Source organism: Sus scrofa, chromosome 15 (genome assembly GCF_000003025.6).
Source record: "Sus scrofa isolate TJ Tabasco breed Duroc chromosome 15, Sscrofa11.1, whole genome shotgun sequence".
Classification (NCBI taxonomy): Eukaryota; Metazoa; Chordata; class Mammalia; order Artiodactyla; family Suidae; genus Sus; species Sus scrofa.
The window spans coordinates 69,700,187-69,722,613 of NC_010457.5; the positions used below are offsets into that span (position 1 = coordinate 69,700,187).

The 22,427-nt window shown below is 36.2% G+C and overlaps 1 long non-coding RNA gene across 1 annotated transcript; it reads right to left on the reverse strand.

The window, feature by feature from the left end:
• LOC110257122 lies at positions 1,698-21,738 on the reverse strand. The gene is made up of 2 exons (XR_002339360.1): positions 20,478-21,738; positions 1,698-1,796 (listed from the first exon to the last, which is right to left on the reverse strand). It is a non-coding gene; the product is annotated as an uncharacterized LOC110257122 (long non-coding RNA).

The following is a 22,427-nucleotide window of genomic DNA, read 5'->3' on the forward strand; positions in this document are numbered from 1 at the left end:
ATTTATACAGTATCATGTATTATATATTTATTTACTTAGAGAGAAAAAGAGATTGAAACAATAAACAGCAGAATTTTTAAAAGATATTAATTTAAGAATGCTTTCCAAAAGTAGTTTTATCAATAATGTATGTAAACTTTAAAGGTACAACCTATTTCAATGCTGTGTAATTTGCTTAAGGACAATAAGGGTGTGCTAGGTGTTTATTTCATAACTCAGCTGATTGTCTATATCTAACTGAATATCAGATAAAAGTGCATTTCAAAAGTAAAACATCATTAACAAATGATTTATTACCTATCTAGAAAACTGAGTAGTTTGAAATTAAAAGAGAATTTTCTTAATTGTCTGGGAACAGGAGAAAATTATTAACTTTTTCTATACTAATAATGCCTTCTTAGAATATACGACAGGTTTACAACAACAAATTCTTTAAGTACCTAAAGGAAAAATATGGGGAACATATGAAAAAATAATTTATGTTGAAGAATATTTAAGTTTATTGGATTAATTTAATCAAAACCCTAAATCTTGACCAAATATAGTTTCTGGTTAAAGATGACAGATTAACCCACCTCCTTCCTTCTGCTCCCTACTAAAATCTCACTAAATTATAAGTAAAGAAAGTTAAATTAAAAAGTCAAAGAACAGTAGAGAAGAAAACAGCAACCAAATGTTGAAAGCTGGAAAGCTGTGGAAATAGTAGTAACTGATTGGATACCCTAATAAAGCTAAACTCACCAAAACCTAAAATACAGGAAACTGAGAGCAATGTGGTTTGTGCAAACAAATCCTACAAAGTCTTCAAAGAGGCTACATTAGTGAAATAATCAGTTGAACGCCAGTTTGATAAAATTTATATAATCCAGCTCTCCTTTCTTATATTACAAATCTAAGCAACTATTCTATTGTAACACCAGTAAAATTCCTTTGAACCCCAGTTCCTTATGCAGAAATTTAGAACAGTAATATTACAGACTTCACAGAGTTGTATCAATTGACATATACATTTATAAAATAAATATATCCTTAAGTATATTATTCTAGTCACTTAATATATTTTTAAAATCAGGAAGTGGTGGTTTTCTTTTAAAAAGCATTTTACCTTAATGTTGAAAACTCATATAAGTCTATGTCTCTTGACTGCAGTTTATTTACGTTTAAAATGTGAGTACAGGGTTAGATGTTGACTAAGAACCTCGCTTGCTCTAAGGACGTCATGATATAAATACTTCATTTCCAAAAAGTAGAGATTTTTTAAATGTGGTCCTAATACAATACAATAAAAGAAGTAACTGTTAATAAATGGCTACAAAAGCATAAGTGTCAGAACACAGTGGCAATGCCAGGGACTTGCTAAGGAGTTTTGAATGCTTGTGACTGCCCCTGGAAGAAAAAGGTATATGAGCTAGAGAAGAAACTTGTCAAAAAGGTACAGAAAATAGTGTCCACCAGTATTTTTTAACCTCACCTGATATTCCTTTGGAGCAGTAGCCATTTAGAAGAACAGCAAGACCCCATCCCCATTTCTTCTCACTAAGCATATTAATTGGAAAAACCTTTTTCCCCCAACTCTTATCTTTCTTGAGGAAGAGCTTTTTTCTCAACGTACTCTTCACCTCTCTTTGTCATTAGAAAAGCGAGATGATCTGTTTGATGTGTAAATTTGAGGAAATTAACCAAGGCACTTGACTCACCTCTGCCTTCCTTCCTCTTGGGAGCATGCTATCTGCTGCTCCCAAGGGTGTTGATCTCTGGGATGGTGCCTCTTCCAATTATCCAGTGATGTCAGCAACCTGCAGGGCAGGGGTGATAGGAATATTAGTCTTCCAAATGAACAAACCTACTACCATAACATGTTCATTATCAATAACAAAGGCACTACTTCTACTCCTATGCTATCATTCTTTTCTTATTTCTCAAATTATTCAGAACTGGGTAGGAAAGAATGATGTTATTTATGGGGGCCTTTTGGAAATCCCAACAAGCATACCTCTGAAATGTTCTAAGAAAGAACAAACATTTAGAGACTAATGGATTGAAGCAGGAGATAAGTAAGGAAAGAGGGGAAATTGAGTGCAATCCCCCTCCACCCCCCGCACCGTTTGAGGCACCATCACAGAGTCACTTTATTATCAGTCAGAAAAGGTAAAAAAGTGACTTAGAATAATCAACAAAGAGCATTTAATAACTGAGCTAAGTTAAATTAGCCATATAAACCTCTCAGCAAATAAGGCCTCAAGGCAGCTTTCAAGATTGATAATACACTTAGAAGCTATATCTTGAAATTTGTTCAGCAAGAAGATTGACATTTAGTATCCTTATACTTATTTATTAAAAGGGATGAAAAAATTACGGAATTCTTCATTAATAGGAAAGATCACAATTAAAAGAAAATGTATAACTTCATCTCAAACTTAAACTAAACCCAACCTGGATGAAATTGGAAAGTCACTGTCTTAGACTACTTACTTCCTTTCCTATCTATTTTCATGTCAGTGTCCTCATGCTGTTAGAAATGAAGCAGAATTTTATTTTTCAAAAAAATCATATAATAAAATATAAGGAGTGATATTTTTAGCTTGTCATTTGATTTAATTTTCTTTAAGTCTACCAATATGTGAAAATTCTGTTTTATTTTTACTTTTTTATTTTTTTTGTCTTTTTGCTTTTTCTAGGGCCGCTCCCACGGCATATGGAGGTTCCCAGGCTAGGGGTCAAATTGGAGCTGTAGCCACCGGCCTATGCCACAGCCACAGCAACACGGGATCCGAGCCACATCTGCAACCTACACCACAGCTCACGGCAACGCCGGATCGTTAACCCACTGAGCAAGGCCAGGGACCAAACCCGCAACCTCATGGTTCCTAGTCAGATTCATTAACCACTGAGCCACGACGGGAACTCCTGGAAATTCTATAGAAAAAAATGTTGGCTATTTTTTAAAATGACAATTAAATTTGTCTAAGGAGGGTATAGGCTTGCTCATGAGATAATGAGTTTCTCATCATTCCCAGAATCCAACAGAAACTGAGTGATTGATAATTTGGTAGGGATAATGATGATTTCCAACTCAAGAGCCAACATCGATCTCTATGTTTTTCCTATTTTTAACATTTGAATTTATAGCTACTTCAAAATTTCTTCCTCAATAATTTCCTCATTTAGGAATACTAAATTATCAATAATTTTTCATATCTGTCTAGCAAACTTTTCTAGAATTTGTTTTTCTTTTTTTTTTTTTTATTTTTAGGACCACATATGCAGCATATGGAGGTTCCCAGGCTAGGGGTTGAATGTGAGCTGCAGCTGCCAGCCTACACCACAGCCACAGCAATGCCAGATCTGAGCAGCATCTGCAACCTACACCACACCTCACAGCAATGCCAGATCTTTAACCCACTGAGTGAGGCCAGGTATCGAACCTGAATCCTCATGGGTACTAGGTGGATTCATTTCCACTGTGCCACAATGGGAATCTACAGAATGTGTTTCTTTTTCCAACCATGGAAAAATCCTTTCTTACTATACATGCTAGTCCTTCTTCAGCCTTTCACACTAAGAAGTTTTGCTTTATTTAAGACTATTTAATATTTTTTACCTTGTTGTTTTAGACTCTCTTTAGTAAGATGTTTAACCATCTGTGAATGATTTATTTTAAGATATAACTAAAGTCCTGGGCTCATAGCCTCATACTGTTTGGAAAGTGAATAGACTGTGTAAATCAATTGTGCTTTGGTCTACACCAATGTTGGAACGTGAACAGTAAAAGGGCTGCCATTTCTAGTCCCTTGATCATGAATTCATTACTCTTTCTTCTTGAGAAAGAACAGACCCTTGACATCTTCAGCACAGGATAGTTGTGAAACAACGCTAATAGAGTTGATTTGGCCCATAATCAAGAGGTGCAACCTAACCATAACCTAGATTGTACATCATGCCAAACATCTCTTGGTATAATTTGGTTTTTTTGGCCACATCCATGGCATATGGAAGTCCCTGGGACAGAAATCAAACGTGTGCCACAGTAGTAATTCTAGCTGCTGCAGTGATAACACTGGCTCCCTAAGTCACTGCGCCACAAGGGAATTCTGAGGTGTTGATTTTTTTTTTTTTTTTTTTTTTTTTTTTCCTTTTCTAGGTCCGCTCCCATGGCATGTAGAGATTCCCAGGCTAGGGGTCGAATCAGAGCTGTAGCCGCCAGCCTACGCCACAGCCACAGCAACTCAGGATCCGAGCCACGTCTGCGACCTACACCACAGCTCATGGCAACACCAAATCCTTAACCCACTGAGCAAGGCCAGGGATCAAACCAGCAATCTCATGGTCGGATTTGTTAACCAATGAGCCACGACAGGAACTACCAAGGTATTGATTTTTTTAAAAAATTGAACCATTATTGACATTGTCTCTTAAAAGTTTCAACAAATTTGGAGTAATTGAACGAGAAGATAAATGTGACTCTAACTCTGGTAGGCAGCACTCTGGCAAGTAAATTATAATAAATGGCATGCATCTGTGTGTGTTCGATAACTATGAATGGAATAAACTTCACCCCCTTAAGTCTGAGGAAGCTACAACTAACAAAATGCCATATTGTCTGTGGCATTTGTGTGAAATATATTCAATCACATTATATAAATGCAACTCAAAATTGAGCAAGTATTATAGGACAGACAGGTGATAGGAATAGGTAATATAAGCAAGACATGATTCAATCAAATTTTGCTGCTGCTTAATTTTATCAATGTAATTGTTATTCTATAAATAGAACAAATTATTTTAGCTGTCTTAGATAAAATATGTGTTAAACTATTCTAAAATATAATACAGAACAGTCGCTAACATGTGTAGTAAGAGATACTTGGAGGTAAGAGCCAAAGCATAACTAAATTATTTGTGTCCTATACACTGCAATAAGAGTTCAACAAAATACAAAATACTGAAAATAGCAGAAACAGCAACAAGCACAATAAACAATAAGAAAGATGAAGCCCTGGCATAACAATTCCCCCCAAAGAGCCCACAGTTAGATATGTACCCTCTTCTTCAACCAATACATGCCTTTTCGTTGTTTCTTGAATCAGTAGGTGCAAAAGAAATACCTAGAAGTCCAATATACTCTACCTGATTGACAATCAGGGTGATAAAGTTGACAGCAAACAGGATTTGAAAAGAAGATGTGTATTTAGTAGCAAAAGGCAAATGATGAACACCTACCTAAAGAGTGTGATGAATTAGGAAGAAGGTCACTAGCAAATATAAACACTTACAAAATTGAAATGATAGACTGAGATGGGGAGGGGAGAGAGGGAGTGCAAGAGACATATGATTGAGATGAGAGAAAGACACACAAGTGTACATATACATGTGTATATCTTACATTATACATAAGATAAATACTAATAAACACTCATTCCCATCTTCACAGAGAGAAATGCTATAATGGAGCTACATAGAGAGACAATGTCCAAATATCTGACCTAAATGACCAATACTTAAAAGTCCTTGGCCAGCACCACTTTGAGTTAGCATAACTATTTCAATTGTATTTTGCATAGAAATCCCCCTAAGCTGAAAACTTTTAGGAAAAAAATATGTATGTTAATAATAAAAATATAAACAAAATTTTATATATAACCAATTTTAACTTTTTTTCTTATAGACAACATATATTTCAAATTTGAATTGTATAATATTTCTGGTCTATTTTGTAAACAATATTGGGGTGAAAAAAATAAAGTATGAAAAGAGATTTACCCAATGGGGTATAGTAGCTTAGCTTAAATTACTATAATTTTGCACATAATTCTTAATAATTATCTTTAAAAGAAGCACTTGATTGTGTAAAAGTATTTTCTAAGAAAATTACTTTTTAATCCTCCTAGAGGCGGCCTTTCCATTTAATTGCAAGCTCAACAAGAAAAAGAGGACTTATGAAAAAAGGACCACCTTAAATAATAGAAAAGACAGGCTACAACATTGACATGGTTAGGAAATTCAATGTTTAGGCTGAGATAATTATTTTATTCTGTGAACATAATTGTATTTCTATTTAATTCTATTTACTAGAAACATTTTACAGGGATAGCTATACGGAGGAATTAATTTTGATTCCTGAAATTATGTATGGAAGCAAAAGAAAACTGTCTGAAACCACAGGAGTACAAATTTGGCTTTATGAAACTGAGCCTCCCTTCCCAGTCAAGATGAACTAGCTGATTACTCTACTCTCTGACAGTGAAAGCTGCTTGCAAGTATTCTGAAGAATTTAAGAACAATTTTGAAAAAGAACAAAAAATTACATCTGTTGACACCAACCACTCCTCACAAATACCCACTAAATGCATTCTTACATACTAACAAATGTAATTTGCTATGATTGCATACAATGATCATTGCCTGACATTTTATTATTGATAGTACAATTCTGTGAATCATAAGAAGAGAAATTTTGCTTTCTACAGAATCTGTTAAGAAGTGTAAAAGTTGGGAGTTCCCTTTGTGGCCCAGCAGTTAACAAACCCAACAAGGATCCATGAGGATGCAGGTTCAATCCTTGGCATCACTCAGTGGGTTAAGGATCTGGTATTGCTGTGAGCTGTGGTGTAGGTAGCCGACAACACAGATTGGATTCCACATTGCTGTGGCTGTGGTGTAGGCTGACAGCTATAGCTCTGATTCGACCCCTAGCCCAGGAACTTCCATATGCTGAGGGTGCAGCCCTGAAAAAAAAAAAAAAGGAAAAGTTAAAGCTTATCATAACTTATTTTTCCTTTTAGGTCTTAGATGTAGTAACTGAAATTGTTCCATGTAGCCTTAGAATTAGTAAACTTGGTTTGATACTCAGTTTAAAAATTAGGTTTTAACATGCTATAAAGCCAAATTCCACATATCTTTAACTTTTCTGTTTTTATCAACTCTCTTCATAGTTCATTTGAACTATCTGAAATTCTTAACATTTATTTAAATAAAAACAAAAACAAATGATTAAAATTCAAAACCCACTGGAAGGCATATTACATATACAATTCCAATAAAAGAAAATAATTTTTTATTTATATTTCCTTCTATCTTTTTATCATTTTTTATAATTCTTTTACTTACAAATATAAATTAAGAACATTTTGTTTTTGGTATGTTGGGATAGTTTTTATTGATCTAACCTCACAATCTCCCAGATAACAATTATAAACTCGAAAAAAAAATATTTTTAAAATAACTATTTGAAGTCCCTGTCATGGCCCAGTGGTAACAAACTGGATTAGTATCCATGAGGATGTGGGTCGATCCCTGGCCTTGCTCAGTGGGTTAAGGATCCAGTATTGTCATGAGCTGTGGTGTAGGTCACAGACGCAGCTCAGATCCTATGTGGTTGTAGCTGTGGTGTAGGCTGGCAGCTACAGCTGACCCTAGATGACCCCTACAGCTGACCCCCTAGCCTGGGAACTTCCATATGCTGCAGGTATGGCCCCAAAAAACAAAAAATAAAATAAATAAAATAAAGTAAGTATTTGAAGGCATGGACAATCGAAAAAATGACAAAAAATTAAGGGGGATTATCTTAAAAGTGAATTCCACTTTTCGCTAAAGCATGTTCCAGTCCACATTACCTGAAATGACTAGAACTCAGGCCCAAGACTGCTGCCTCATTGGTTTAAGGTCTCAGAAGCCAGAAATGCTTGAAATTGAGCAAAAATTCTTTGAAAAAAATTTTCTTTGAAAAAGAATTTTTTCCAATGTTTTTTATATAAGGATGTATGTAACCATCCTTATATCAATGGGTGTTCCCTAAACTGTGCATGCATGAAGAAGGCGCTAATGAGAAGAGTGGAAATCATCAAGTGGAATCCTGAATTAACTGGACAGATTTCTCAGTTTCCTCCCACAGAAGGAAAATAAAATTCTGAGTTTGGGTTCTTCTCAGAGAAATACTACAAGATCATGCCTTAAGACTAAAGATGTAGCAGGAACTAAAATATCTATTTTGAACAAAGATAAAAGCAAAACAGCTATCTTCTAATAAAGCATAAAGTCAAGCTTCCATATTTTAAGATTAACAGCCAATAATTTACTACATGCAAAACAAAAATCAACATTCTTCAGAGGAAGGTAATGGAATCCAAAGTTCTATTATCTATAATATTTAAATATATGAGAAAAATATACAGAAATGTGGCCTGTATTTAAAAGAAAAATAGTCAATAAAAACAGATTTCAAGATAACCCAGAAGTTGGAATTTCTAGAAAAGAACTTTATAGCAGCTATTTGAAACATGTTTAAAAATCAAATGAGGAGTTCCCGTCGTGATGCAGGGGTTAACGAATCCGACTAGGAACCATGAGGTTGCGGGTTCGGTCCCTGCCCTTGCTCAGTGGGTTAACGATCCGGCGTTGCCGTGAGCTGTGGCGTAGGTCGCAGATGCGGCTCGGATCCTGAGTTGCTGTGGCTCTGGCGTAGGCCGGCGGCTACAGCTCCGATTCGACCCCTAGCCTGGGAACCTCCATATGCTGCGGGAGCGGCCCAAGAAATGGCAAAAAGACAAAAAAAAAAATCAAATGAGAACAATTATCAAAATGAATGAGCATATGAAGGATATAAAATGGGAGATATAAAAAATAATCCAATAGAAATTTTAGAACATAGAAGCAGTATCTGAAATAAAAGTTTCACTGAAATGGATCAACAGATGATTGGAGATGGCTAAAGAAAGGATCAATATATGTAGCAAATGTTTGACAGAAATAATCTAATCTGAAAAACAGAGATAGGAAAATGACAAGAAAACAAAAGTGCCTCAGTGATCTGTGACCCAAAATCAAGTGATGTGTTATGTGTAACTGGAGTACCAAAAGGACTAGAGAGAGGAAAACAGGACAGAAAAAATATATGAGGATTTAAGAGCTTTTTTTTTTTTTTTTCAAAATTTGGTAAAGAACATCAACTGCAAGAAAGCTCAGAAAATACAAAGTAGGATAACACAAATGTATGTGTGTATCTAGGTAGGTAGGTAGGTAGGTAGGTAGGTAAGTAGGTAGATAGATAGATAGATAGATAGATAGATAGATAGAGATACAACAGCAAATGTTGACTGAAATTTCACTAAATACAATGGAGACCAGAAAGTAATGCCATCTTTACAGTGATGACATTAAGACCAATAACACAAAAGACTTCCACTTCGGGGAAGATGGAGTACATGTATTTTTCCTTATGTCTTCCTCTAAGTACAATCTAAGTTCCTGGAGATAGACATACACATACAAAGAGAGAAAGAGAGTGTTATGGTATGAATTATGTTCCCCCCCAAATTTGTATGCTCAAGCCCAAAACCCCAGTCGAACTGTGATTGTGTTTGGAGATACAGCTTTCAAGATATGGTTAGGTTAAAATGAAGCCATTGTGGTGGGCTTAATCTAATCTGACTTGTGTTCTTATAAAAAGAAAATTTGGACACACAAACACCAGACATATGCATGCACAGAGGAAAAACAATGCAAGAACACAGCAAGAAAGCAGTCACCTAGCATCCAAGGAGAGAAGTTTCAGAAGAAACCAAATCTGCTGACACCTTAATCATGGACTTCTAGCATACAGAACTGTGAGAAAATAAATTTCTATTGTTTAAGCCATCTAGTGTATCGTATTAAGACAGTTCTAGAAAACTTAGATAGATAGATAGATAGATAGATAGATAGATAGATAGATAGATAGATAGATAGATAGATAGTGTGTGTGTGAGAGAGAGACTGAGGGAAAGAGAGGGAGACTCTAAGAAGACTGAAAGGTCACAAGAAGGTATAGCAGCAGGGACTTCAGGACTCAAGGGACAACACAGTGGTGAGTTCTCTAGGGTTTCCTTTTGTTCATATCTCAGACTTAGAGCTTAAGAAGCTGGTAGCCAACAAATACCAAAGAGTACAGACAGAAAAAGTGTCCGTAAGTGTCTGTTCTCTCTAGCCAAGGTACCAAGATAGGGCAATCTAGCAGACAGAAAATGCTTAGACAATAAATAATTCAATCAAAATCAAAGAAAAAAACTGGCCACAGCCCATCCACACCAGCAAAGTCTGAGTGGGAAATCTAGAGTTCTACTCTTTGAGGCTACAATGAAGTGCTCTCACAACCCTTCCAATGTGGTGCCAGAGAAGATCAGCAAGGAGCCAAGATTTCATCTCCGTCATCTAGTAATGAGCTGCCTTCTACAGAGTTAATGGAGACCACAGCTTAGACTTTCACACCTGCCCAGCTGTAACAAGGTGTCCCTCCCCAGGGGTGTTATAGCAGACCCAGTAGAGACTCAAGTCTCTCATACAGCAGTAACGAACCATCCCACCACAAGAGGACACCACGTGGCAAGCTCAAACTCGTGTGCTCAATGTCCACCAAAAAGTAACAAGGATCCCTTACTCTTTTGGTTGTCAACAAAGGACAAGTGGGAACTTGGTGCTTCTACTTCCATTTGAAAGTAATGAGGCAATATTCCCTCCTTTTCCTGATGGAACAGATAAAGCAATCTAAACCAGAAGTTTGAGTAGGATCCAAATTCTGAGACCATAACATGAAAACATCCAGATTTCAACTAAAAAAATTTACTCCTCATACCAAGAACAATCCATCAATTCAGATTCCAGACTGAATTTTTAAAAGATAGTCATTAGATGCCAAGATCAAAATGACAGAAATGCTAGAATTATCTGACATAAGAAAACCTGAATAAAACCCCAGGAAATTCTGCTAAGTGTAAGAAATAATCTCAAATAGTACATAAACTGTGATCTCATTTATATAACATTCTTGAAAAGACAAAGTTATGGAAATGGAGAACAGATTTGTGATTGACAGTGGATAAGGAGAGGGTAGGGGCAGAAGGGAAGTGGGCATGGCTCTAAAATGGCAACATGAGAGGTTTTCACAATGACAAATATGCACTGTATCAGTTGAAGGTCTTAAGACAAAAACTGAGGCTTCCTGGAGAAGAAGGAATTCCACCTCAAGATTGTAACATAAAAATCCCTCATTAATTTCCAATTTATTGGCCTCTTTTACAGATCTCAGATTCAAGACTATATCAACTCCTGTCTGAAGCGTCAGAATTCCTAATAGCTCTCACAATCACATAAGCCAATTTCTCAAAATAAATCTCTTAATATGTCTTACTGGTTTTGCTTTCCTGAAGAATACAGACACAGAGATAGACCTAAGAAGATAATTATGGTGATAAATAGGATCGTAAAAGTACTCAATATCCAAAATAAAATAGGAAACGAGAAAAAAAGAACAAAGAACCCATGACAAGGGGACCATGCCTCCTAGCTCCACCCACACATGCTCACTTGGGACTTGTGGGCAGGATGCAGGCATGGCTCTGGAACTGGGGCTGTTTCTTGACCTGCATCCCACTCTCACAGATATCAGCTGCAGCAGCCACTAGCCTGTGGCACTGGAGGTCACGGGTTTGGCATCTCATGCTCTAAAGCCTACCCATTCATCATATGGCTGGACAAGCCCATTGGAACCTGACTGATGTGTCTGCCATATCCCTAGAGCATTTATTTGGCTTCTGAACCAGGCTGTTTTCCACACTCATACATATTATACCTCTTTGGCATTAGAGCTGTTCTGATACATGGAAGAGGATGTACCATTAATGACACAGGACTTACATTAAAGTAAGACACTTTACATTAAACTTTAAAGTTTGAGACTTACATTAAACTTCGCATTAAAGTTTGAGACCAGGACTTACATTAAAATGTACAGCCCTTGAAGAAGCATCCCTACTTCTTGGCATCACCTAACTGCTTATAAAAAGAATTACAAGGTCTCAATTAGCCTTGGGGTTGACATTTAATTGGGGAACATTAGTGTGCTATCAAGGAATCCTGTGACTTATCACTTTACCTGCCTCTTTATTTTTCTGCAATTAGATGGACACATATCCACATAATAATATCCCATATAAAAGTATCCCATAGAGATGGGATATTGCCTATGCCCATCAGAACAGAAGGAAATGATATTCTGGTGGTTCTAAGGTTATGGCACTGTGGCTCAGTGAAGACAACCAACAGTGGCTCAATGGCTTCAGTGTCATGATGCTGGAGGCACTGAGCCTGATGGGAGTAAACAGTGACCAGACCCCTCCCTACTGCACTGCTTTTACCACTGGAAGCCTTCTGGTCTTTAGACTGATAACTCTAGACAGCCACAGATCTCATGATTACGGGATTAATTTATCTCTAATCAAACAATAAGATGAATAGGTTTTTTTTTTTTTTTTAAGAATTATCCTTGGGAATTTGTGAAAAGAAAAAAAAGACATTCATTATAAAATACTGATTTGCTTTCAAAAGAAAAAAGAAAAAAATGACAGACAAAACAAAGGAAAATATAGATGGTAGACTAGAAAATTGGCAAACAAGGGAGCTCCCAGTGTGGTGCAGTGGAAATGAATCCTACTAGTATTCAGGAGGATACAGGTTCAATCCCTGGCCTCACTCAGTGGGTCGTGGATCTGCGTTGCCATGAGCTGTGGGGTAGGTCACAGACTGGGCTTGGATCTCTCATTGCTGTGGCTGTGGCATATCTTGTAGCTATAGCCCTGATTTGATTTGTAGCCTGGAAATTTCCATATGCCACAGGTGTGGCCCTAAAAAGCAAAAGAGAAAAGAAAAAGAAAGAAAATTGGCAAATGAAGCTTGTGTAGGAATTTTTAAAACAAATATTTACCAAAATATTCTCAGGTATTTTTTACTACATAATTAGATATGAATAAGTAATCTGTTGCAATATATTAAAAGATTAAAAATCAGAAGAAGATTTTAGAGCATATTGCTTGAATTTCAGTCCAACTATTTGCTAGCAAAATTATTCTCTATCACAGAAACCAGGGACTCTAGTATTTGAGATGACCTTGAGTATTTAAACTGATGCATTCTTTTGCTTATTATAATTCTCCATAAAATAATGGAAATTATTTGAGTTTTGGCACTTTAGGAAAAAATCTCATGTGTATTAGAACACATATCTGAATGAATGTATCTGTAAGAAAATGGATTTTCTTTTTAGAGAAAACTAAAAGTTGCTATGGGAAGTTAGGGTTTAATATTCTTTATGGTAAACTTTATTCACTGCCAAAAACTGTATTTGAGGAAAACATTATGTTTTTTAAAAAATATTTTAAGAGAATTTAAATAAGTAAAATGTTTCACTAACTGTAAGGAAAAAAAAGACATGACAAAACAGAAAACAAAGAAAAAGATTATAAACTTAAATGCAAGTATACTGATAGTGACATCAAATATATATGGCCTAGGTGTCCAACTGTAAAATGGAGAAGAATAAGACTCAACTATATGTTATCTGTAAGAAATCACTTTTTTTCTGGCACACCTATGGCATGTAGAAGTTCCCAGCCCAGGGCTCAAACCCACACCACAGCAGTGACCTCAGCCACTGCAATGATAACACCGGATCCTTAACCCACTTCTTCACAAGTAAACACCAAAGAAATCTACTTTAAATGAAAGAAAAAGATACGTTAAAAGTAAAAGGACAAAAAGTGATGGACAATGTAAGCACAAAATAAAACAAAGTTGGAATGGCTATATAGATGATCAAAGTTTAATTTATAAATTCAAAATGGATTAAAGACTTAAACATAAGACAAGACACCATAAAACTCCTAGAAGAGAACATAGGCAAAACATCCCGATATCAATTGTACAAATGTTTTTTTAGGTTAGTCTCCCAAAGCAACAGAAATAAAAACCAAAAATAAACCAATGGGACCTAATCAAACTGAAAAAACTTTGCACAGCAAAGGAAAGCATTAAAAAAAAAAAAAAAAAAAAAAAAGACAACCTACAGAATGGGAGAAAATAGTTTCCAATGATGCAACTGACAAGGGCTTAATCTCCAAAACATACAAACAACTCAACTGCAAAAAAACAAACAACCCAATTGAAAAATGGGCAGAAAACCTGAATAGACATTTCTCCAAAGAAGACATATGGATGGCCAACAGGCACATTAAAAAATACTTGACATTGCTAATTATCAGAGAAATGCAAATCAAAACCACAATGAGGTACCACCTCACACTGGTCAAAATGGCCATCATTAGCAATCAACAAGTAACAAATGCAAGAGAGGGTGTGGAGAAAAGGGAACCCTCCTATACTTTTGGCAGGAATATAAATTGGTACAACCATTACAGAAAACAGTATGGAGGTACCTCAGAAAACTCAACACAGAACTACCATATGACCCAACAATCCCACTCTTGGGCATGTATCTGGACAAAACTTTCATTGAAAAAGATACATGTACCCCTGTGTTTATCACAGCACTATTCACAATAGCCAAGACATGGAAACAACCTAAATGTCCATCAACAGATGAATGGATTAAGAAGATGAAATAAATATAAATACAATGGAATACTACTCAGCCATCAAAAAGAACAAAATAATGCCATTTGCAGCAATAAGGATGGAACTGGAGACTCTCATACCAAGTGAAGTAAGTCAGAAAGAGAAAGACTGGGAGTTCCCATCGTGGCGCAGTGGTTAATGAATCCAACTAGGAACCATGAGGTTGCGGGTTCGATCCCTGGCCTTGCTCAGTGGGTTAAGGATCCGGCATTGCCGTGAGCTGTGGTGTAGGTTGCAGATGCGGCTCGGATCCAGCGTTGCTGTGGCCCTGGCGTAGGCCGACCCGATTAGACCCCTAGCCTGGGAACTTCCATATGCCGCGGGAGCAGCCCAAGAAATGGCAAAAAAGACCAAAAAAAAAAAAAAAAAAAAGAAAGAAAGAAAGACAAACACCATATGATATCACTATATCTGAAATCTAATATACAGCACAAATGAACCTATCTACAGAAAAGAAACAAACTCATGGACATGGAGAACATACTTGTGGTTGCCAAGGTGGACAGGGAGGGAGTGTGATGGACTGGGAGTTTTGAGTTAGTAGATGCCAACTATTGCATTTGGATTGGATAAGCAATGAGATCTTGCTGTATAGCACAGGAATACTATATCTAATCACATGTGATGGAGGATAATGTGAAAAAAAGAATGTACATAAATGTATAACTGGGTCACTTTGCTATACAGTAGAAATTGAAAGAACATTGTAAATAAATTATAATAAAATGTAAAAGAAAGTTTATTTTAGAGCAAGGAATATTATGGGGGATAAACCGTGATATTTCACAATGTTAAAGGTCAATTCATAATTGAATTGGATGAAGGCTGTCAAAAGATACAAGCTTCCAGTTATAAGATAAATAAGTACCTGGGATGTAATGTACTACATAATGACTGTAGTTAAGACTGCTGTATAGAATATAAGAAAGTTGCTAAAAGGAGATCCTAAAAGTTCCCATCACAAGAAAAAGAAAATGTTTTTTGTATCTATGAGATAATAGATGTTAACTAAACATATTGTGGTAATCATTTCACAATATATGGGAGTCAACTCATTAAACTTAAATAGTACTATATGTCAATTATCTCAATAAAACAGGAAAAAACAAATCATTCATCAAAAAGACATAAAATCCTAAATATAGATGCACCTATTCTTCAAAATATATAAAGCTAAAACTGGCTTCAACAAGGTCAAGTGTCTTATATACATATAATATATATATTATACCTGGTGGATAATCCAAATATATATATATTATACCTGGTGGATAATCCAAAAGCCTGTATTTATCTAATCTTCACTTAAATGAATAGGAATGGGTAGAGGAGCTGCACTAGCAAGGTATGTATTTCTTCAAATAATGTGGATTGGCACAGTAGCCAAACCTGAGCGCATTCTTGGGGAGAAAAAAATGGAGTTAAAGTAAATGAAAAGAATGTAAAATAATAACTGCAGGTAAAGGAATTAACAAAGGAATTCTTCACAAGGGAACATCAAACACTATTTTGGTATCTTGACAAAGACTTAATAGTCAAAAAATAAATTCCTTTCTTAGTTTTGACTCAGATATCTGTAACAATACTTTTTTATTTATTTATTTTTTCAGCTGATGCTCCATCCTTACTAGAGCAAAATACCATGACCTGGGAAATAGCATTAAACAACATCATTAATGGAATGGCTTTTGTCATATGTGTCAGTGAAATAACAGAAATCTTCATGAAGTCTACATGGAACAATACAAACATGGTATGTCTTTGGCTCTCATTTCACAGGTTACACTTACTATTAGGACACTCGATGAGAGAATACCTATGGGAATTTCTTTCCCTAAGTCAAACCTCATGCATTCTGTTTAATGTTAGAACTGAGAATCACTGTATACTTATAAATTCTGAAGAACTGTTAAGAAAAGGTTAAAACCATAAGCACTACTTGCCTAGTATGTCATAGTGTTCTAGAATCATACCCTTAAGGAAAAACTAAACGGCCATTGGTGTTATTGAGATTGATCAATCCATGTGGCTCACCTAGTTCTTTCATATAGCAGAAATACAATATCTGCAATCTGAAAAGACTACCTATGGAGGGCATTTTGGTATCCACAAAGGTATACACAGAAGTACTCCTTTCCCATATGACTTTGTCCTGGAAAAATGGCAGTTTTGGTTACAGGATGTTTACCAATTACACATGGGCAATTAGCACATAGTAAGAACAACATACATGGTGGATAAAACATTTACTACCAGCTCAAAGAGCACTTTAGGGAAAATAAGAGCAAGCCTAGGACTGTTTAGATAAACAGAATTTGCTTTAATTAAGAGAGTTCACAAAGAAAAAAAGATCTTGCAAAAGAAGGTGGCTTGGGGAGTATTCAAATCTTATGAAGTAGACACAAAATTGCAAGCTGTTTAGTTTGATAATGCAGTTTTAACTAAATAGTTTTTACAAATGGAACAAAGACAACACACCCAAATATAACAGAGGAAAAAAAGCTTCGTATTATAATACAAGCAGGAGTTTCAGACATATTACTTCAAGTGGAGCCAAAAAAAAAAAAAAAAAGGTCAACCCCATTGGAACTGCCAAAACATTGTCCTTTCATGGAACTATATCGATCCCCTCATTAACACAAATTTCCAAATGGGGAGTATATTCTACATCAGTCTTCTTAATAGCTCTAGCAACATCAATAGACTTGAATAAGACATCCCAACTGTATGACTTGTGAATATAGACAAAATTTTAACTCTACATGAATACTACCAAGGGATAGTTAAGGGGCTTTCTTAAAAGACTCTTTTCATTTGAAGCCCATTTTTTTTTTTAATCCTGTGTGATGAAGGAAGGTAGCTTCAACCAGAATACCTATAACTCCATATTTCACTAAAATACAATCTTTGGTTAATAATTGTGTACATAATAATATTCAGCACAAATAGTTATTTCAATTGGGAAGTAACAATAACTTATACAGTCATAATTTCTGATTTTTTTTTGGTAATTGTATTTCTAATATTCATAGTAATTTTTTTCGTGCGTGTCTTTTTAGGGCCACACCCATGGCATATGGAAGTTCACAGGCTAGGGGTCTACGTGGAGATATAGCTGCCAGCCTACACCACAGACGCAGCAACGCCAGATCCAAGCCGCATATGCGACCTACACCACAGCTCATGTCAATGCCAGATCTTTAACCCACTGAGCAAGGCCAGGGATCAAACCTGCAACCTCATGGTTCCTAGTCAGACTCATTTTCGCTGCATCATGATGGGAACTCCCATAGTAATATTTTAATTTGGTACAACACTGAGATCATTGGTAAAGTCAGTTTGATAGGTGAAAATAAGACGATAATACAGACATAGTTGGTCAAATGTACTAGGAAAGTGAGTTAAAAACCTGCTTGGGGAGTTCCCCTCGTGGCGCAGTGGTTGACAAATCCGACTGGGAACATGAGGTTGCAGGTTCAATCCCTGCCCTTGCTCAGTGGGTTAAGGATCGGCACTGCCGTGAGCTGTTGTGTAGGTCGCAGACACAGCTCGGATCCTATGTTGTTCTGGCTCTGGCGTAGGCTAGCAGCTACAGCTCCGATTAGACCCCTAGGCTGGGAATCTCCATATGCCGCCGGAGTGGCCCAAGAAAGGGCAAAAAGACCAAAAAAAAAAAAAAAAATCTGCTTGGGATGTAATCTCAATAGAAGATTATGGTTCTGAAGATGACTTAAATCTCATAAATAATGGGTTATTTATTATAAGCCATAAACATATGTTTACAATAAAGTTCAAATTACAGTAGGCAAAGAGTGTAAGAGAATAGTTAAGTTGGTGCAAAATTCTGGGAAAATTTTCACAGGAATTATGTTAGTTTAATTGCCTTCTTAAATTGATATCTACACCTCACTGGTACCGTGTGGATTCATTTCACCTGGTCCCAATTGATCTCATGATTATCTTCAGAGCTATATCTTATCTCACATTTTATAAGATATCTTACATCTTATCTTCAGGGCAATGCTATGGAATCCATTGTAAAGATAAATAATATTCTGCAACCATGGGCCTGTGAGTTGTTTCAGAACAAGATTAAATGGCTTGACAGTATTGTCTAGAAATACGTATTGGATTTATGATTTGCACCTGGTTTCAATAAATGGCAGTAATAGAGGCTGCAATAGGGCTGGTCACATAACTAAAATATGCCTACAGCGTCAGCATACTCTAAAAGGCCTTCACCATTATAGACCTCAGGCTTCCTGGTACGAAGTTGCTTTGCTTATAGGATGGTTGGTGATGGTTTGAGACCTTCAATAATAAAGTTTTTTATGAGTAAAAACTGAAACCTGTGTGTGAGTCCTTCTAGCAACTGAACAATTAAATTGATTACTGTGAAAATAACTCAATTGTGTATTCCAAAACCATTTTATCAAAATTTGATAGAACAAGCATAAAGAAAAAGATGGATTGAACACCATCAACTTTGCCAAATTGGCATTTATAGAACATTCCATTCCATGTTAGCTGAATAAGCATCCTTCTAAAGTATACACAGAACATTCATCAAATCAGACCATATTCTGGTCCATAAGCATTTAAAAGAAATTTAAGAGGACTGACTGTATACAAGATTGTTCTTTGAACAAAACAAAATTAAAGAAAGGTATCTGGACACTTTCCAAATATATGAAAACTAAACAACACACCATGAAAAAAACTCATAGTCGAAAGAGAAATCAAAAGGGCAAATTATAAAATATTTTAAATTGAATGAAAAGAAAAATATCACATACAAAAATATGAGGCACATAGTTAAAACATTGCTTACAGGGTATTTTATAGCATTAAATTAAATGATCATTTTAGGAAAGAAGAAGAGCTTCAAAGAAGTGATTTAAGTTTCAACTTAAGAAACTAGGGGAAAAAATCAAACTAAATCTAACATAAGTAGAAATAAGGAAATAATAACAGTAATCAGTGAAATATAAAATGAAATCAAAAATCAAAAGAGTAAAATCAATGAATTAAAAAACTGGCTCTCTAAAAATACAATAAATGGAAAAAACAAATTGATAAAAGAAGAGAATGCAAATTACCAATACCAGAAGTGAAATTAGGAGCATTACCATGGACAACTGATAATAAGGAAATTTTATGAAAAAATTATGCCAATAAATTTGATTACTTACATGGAGTGAACAAATCCTTTGAAAGCTATAAATTACCAAACTAAATCAAGAAGATATCCTGCTAGTTATGAAAGAAACTGAATCCATAATTAAAAACTTTCCAAGAAAGAACTCTAGGCCTGATAGAGCCAATGGTGAATTTTATCAATCATGCAAGGGAAATGATGGTAATTTTACACTAGCTGTTTTTCAATTTATAAGGCTATCATTACCCTAATTTCAAAATTAAACATAGATACTATAAGAAAACTATAACTCAATATCACTCATAAAAAAATTTCCAAACTGTTAGAAAATTGTATCAAACTGGAGTTTCCATTGAGGCGCAGTAGAAACAAATTTGATTAAATCAATGAGGATGCAGGTTCGATCACTGGCCTCCCTCAGTGGGTTGGGGATCAGGTGTTGCTGTGAGCTGTGGTGTAGGTTGCAGACATGGCTGGGATCCCACGTTGCTGTGGCTGTGGCATAGGCCAGCAGCTGTAGCTCAGATTTGACCTGGGAACTTCTATATGCAGTGGGTGCAGCCTTAAAAAGAAAAAACAATTAAAAATTAAATTTTTAAAACAGAAAATTACATCAAGGAGAAATTGGAAAGGAAGTTGGAGAGGAGGCTGAGGGGAAAATCAGCTCCTCAACCCCCTTCCATGTACCCTAGGAGTGAGTCCTGTTCAAGATTTCATGGACTATTCAGAGGTTATTATCCGTCACCAGCCACCCTGCCTCATCTATTACAGCATTTTACAATCAGGGGGCCTCTGGGAATGGAAAGCTATGTGTTTTGCAGCCAAGGAAGCCCTGAGCTGAGCTTGGCAGCCCCTCACCACCCACAGCACCCACACTTACAATGCAGGCTCTTCTGGACCCCTTCTTGGGCACCTGAAAAGATGGTCCAAATACATGTAGTTGGGACATGGGCCAGCATTCCTGAAGGAGGCAATGGCTCTCCCCAACCTGGAACATGCTCCTGGGCCCCTCACTACATCTCCCTGACTGTAACTAGTCATCCAGGCCCACTTCTGAGCATGCTCTATCACCCACAGTCAGCTAAGTTGACTCCACCCCAGGCCATTAACACCGCCTTTCAGAGAATCAGTCTCCTGGGATTTTCAAAAACTTTCAGCTGCTTACAATTCTCCTTGGCCAACCACATGTCTGCTGGGATCCCTTGCATACAGAAAGAGAGGCCATTGGCTTGTGTCAGATGATGATCATCTCATTCAAGGCTTGCATTTTGCAGCTGGAGAAACTAAGGCCCAGGAATCACTGCTCCTCTCTATTCATCCCCACACACAGTGTGAAGGCAGAACATAGGTCCAACTCCAGGGCTTGGTATCACTACAGCCCTGAAGGTGGGGCTTCTCAATGGAGGGGGCTGTGTCTGGAGGCTCCATATTTACTCCATCACAGTACCCAATCCTGAGTTCATATAGGGTAGATCTTTGCCTCTCCACTGCCTTCAGAATACAAGGAATGTATTTATTTTACTGAAATTCCAACCACTAATGAGCCGTCAGTGGGGAGAAATTAAGACCAGGGAAACACCTTGCTCCCCAACCACTTCCTTTCTAGCTTTAATATTTATTGGGGGCTTCTGGCTCAACCTTGTTGTACCATGATGTTATAAATTTCCCAATTCCTTCTATATCTTCATTGGGGGGGGAACCCACATACTTACGATAATAAAACAATGTGGGAAACTGCCAGTGAAACACAGGACAAGTAGGAAAATATAAGACCTCTTCTCAGACATAGGCCTATAAATTTAGTTAAGTACAAAAACTGGAAATGAGGCAAACTCATCACATGGTTTACATTAAATGAGTGTAAACCTTCTGTCTCTGTTATAGCTCAAATTAGGGTTTTTTTTTGTTTGAAAAAAATTGAGACATAATTAACATATAACAGTTTCAGGGGTACATCATAATTTGATATTGTGATCATTTCTCAATATACAAATAAGTCCACTTAACATCATCATATAGTTATAATTTTTTCTTGTGATGAGAATTTTCAAGATTTACTCTTAGCAACTTTCAAGTATATGAGACAGTATTAATTATACTCACCAGGCTGTATATTACACTCTCAGGACTTATTTTATAGCTCTAAGTTTGTACTTTTTAACCCCCTTCACCCATTTTGCTCTCCCCTAACCCCCCACCTATGCATCCACCAACCCGTTCTCCGAATCCATGTGGTTTTGTTTTTTAGATTCTACATATAAGTAAAATCATAGAGTTAAAAAAAAAAGCCAATATATAAAAGGGATAATAGCATGACAGTGAGTTTATCCTAGGAACGCAAGATGAATTTTAAATTTCTTTAGGGTTTTAAGATAAAAATCAATATATTTCATCTCAACCGATTTTTTAAAAGTAGTATATCAGTAGATGCAAAACTAGCATATAAAAATTTCAACACAAATTCAAGATTAAAAAGTCTCAGTAAACCAATAATACAAAGGAACTTCTAGAACCAATAAAGGAATTTGCATAAGACTTCATTTGCATTATATTTTATAATGAAATCTCCTAAGATTAGGAACAAGGCAAACATGTTCACAATTTTTATTCAGCATAATGCTGGAAATTTTAGCCAGAGCAATAAATCAAGGAAGATAGTAAAAAAATTCAGATTGCTCTCCTTGTAAATCTATTCTAAGTTGTGTCTGATAAGCCCAAGCTCTCGATCCCTCCCACTCCGTCCCCCTCCCATCAGGCAGCCACAAGTCTTTTCTCCAAGTCCATGATTTTCTTTTCTGAGGAGATGTTCATTTGTGCTATCCTGCTGAGT